The following is a 2,448-nucleotide window of genomic DNA, read 5'->3' on the forward strand; positions in this document are numbered from 1 at the left end:
TTCTGGATTTCAGCCTCAAGTTTTTCATTAAGCTTCAGCTTTTCTTGTTCGGAACCGAGAAGCTTTGTATTCAGTTCCGTTATTTTAGCTTCGGCTTCCGCTAGTAAACCTTCAGCTGTTTGGAGTTCGAACTCTTTTTTCTCAAAAGCAGTTGTTTGATCTTTTATTTTGTTTTCTAAGTTTTCAATTATAACCTCCTGCTTTTTGTCTTCTAAATCATGTTGCATCCTCAAAGCTTTGCTCAATAGCATACTCTGTACACGAACAACCTTCGTTAGAAAACATTTTTTATGAAAATAAAAAGTTAGAGGGAGATTGTTTACCTTGAAATTGGAATAAAACAAACTACCGACGATGTGTTGTCGTCGGTAGCGGCTAATATCGGCTTCGAGCTTCGGGAAACCGATACTCTTTGAAAGAGTACCGATAATCTTTGCTCCGGTCTGATCTCGGATGCAGCCTAGCTTCTCATCATCAACACCTCCGAAGAGAAGTGCCCCTGGCCGATAGCCGCAAGAAATGGCATACTCTTTTAATTCTTCTTTTTCGGCTTTTGTTAATTCTTGACCAACTAAGTTTTGAAAATTGAAAATTTCATCTTCTAGTGTTTCTTCGGCAATTTCTTTCTTTTTCTTGGCCTCTGGGGCCGAAGCCTCTTCGGTGGCTCCAGCAGCTTCTTCTGCGGCCATGTCTAGCAAAATTTTATCTATATTAAGAGCCACACTTTCCAAATTAATGTCTTCGGTTCTAGTAGCTTCGGCATCTGTGGCCTCCGAAGGAGCAGCTTCGGTAGCTGTTGTGCTTTCAATAGCAGGCACCTTCGGAGCTGAAGCCCTTGGTGGTTTTGCTTCAAACACTTCTGTCACAGTAACAATCCTTTGCCTCTTTGGCCTAGGTGCCTTTGTTTTTGTGGGCTCCTTTTCCTTATGAAAAAGCTTCGTCAGATGAAGCCCCAATGGACTTAGTTTGACAGGCAAAGTTTCAGTCATTACCTTTAGGATTTCCTCTATTTCAGCAGCAGAAGATGTCGCAGAAGTCTTCTCTTCCTCATCAATTGATTTTTGCTTTGGGGTCGAGTCCTTTCTTTTCTTCGAAGCAACTGCTTTCGCCTCAGATTTTTGTTTCTTCTTCTTTGATTGATCTTCGTCGTCTTTATTCAAAGCGCTGGCCACTCTATTTCTTTTTTGCCCTTCGGCACCCTTGTCCAGTCGCTCATAGTCAGGATATTCAAAGCCTATAGCATCCATCACTCTGTTTAGCCTTCGTTTCGGACGGGTGCCAAAGGCCGCTGTCATCAATTGATCTTCTTTTTTAGAATAATTTCCAAGAATTTCGTTGCACATTACTTCAATTGTATCCAGCCATTCTTGGCAGGGTACTTTGAAATGTTTTTTGAACTTGTAGTGGTAAGGCAACCGAATAAGCTCCCCTTTCTTCTTCTCCCCCTCCAGTTTCGGCATTTCCCACTCCTTCAAAGTAGGAAATACTCTGAAGGCCAAAAATTCCTGCACCAAGTCTCTAGTGCCAATATGATCTGCAATTACTCGAAATTCAGCCAAGGCAATCTGGCTCGGGCTCCCCCGTTCCATGTTGCATGGGGGTCTTGTTTCTCCGAAGGTCAATTCTAACGGACTCTGGACCAATTTATATTCATCTTCGTCAACTTTGACATAAAACCATTCAGATTTCCATCATGCTGGCCATTTGCTTCGGTAGCTAATCACTGGGAACTTTGTAGTTTTGCGGTAAGCAAAGTTGTAGCAGCCAAAATTTTCATGCAAACCATCCCCCTGGGCTTGGTTTGGTAGTGCAGTTCGTGTACTCGGCAAAAACCTTCGGAGAATGGTTCCACCCCCTGGCTTCGGAGGGCCCAGATATAAACACTCAGCCTAACGATAGTGTTAGGCGTCAGCTGATGAAGGTAGATCCCATATTTCTTCAACACACCAGCAATCATCTTGTTCAGAGGAAATCTTAAACCAGCTTTAAAAAGACTTTTGAAAACCACCACTTCATTTTTTCCAGCTTCGGGATAGTTTCTTCTCCACCGAAACGAATCAATTCCTTCTTTGTTTCACTAAGATAGCCCAACTTCACCATCTTAGGAAAATCAGCTTCGGAGATGGTGGACTTTCCGAAGTCCAGGTGGCTAGGCTTGCTCGGCACTGCACTGCCGTAATCATCTTCGGAATCAGTTTCTTCAACGGCAGCCTGTTCTGCTTCGGCAGCAGGGATGTCCTCCGGTGTTACCAACCCAGAGCGCTTCATTGCTTCCGAAATAGGAACAGTCTCGGTAGCTTCGGTCTCATCTCCCTCACGATCTACCCTAGCAGTAGAGCGAACTCTGGCCATTTGATTATGACTCACTTGAAATTTTTGGTGTTGACTTTTCTGTTTTTTCCGAAGCTCTTACTCTTGTGCCGAAGCAGAATCACAAGCGAAGTTTCG

Source organism: Zea mays, chromosome 4 (assembly GCF_902167145.1).
Source record: "Zea mays cultivar B73 chromosome 4, Zm-B73-REFERENCE-NAM-5.0, whole genome shotgun sequence".
NCBI lineage: Eukaryota > Viridiplantae > Streptophyta > Magnoliopsida > Poales > Poaceae > Zea > Zea mays.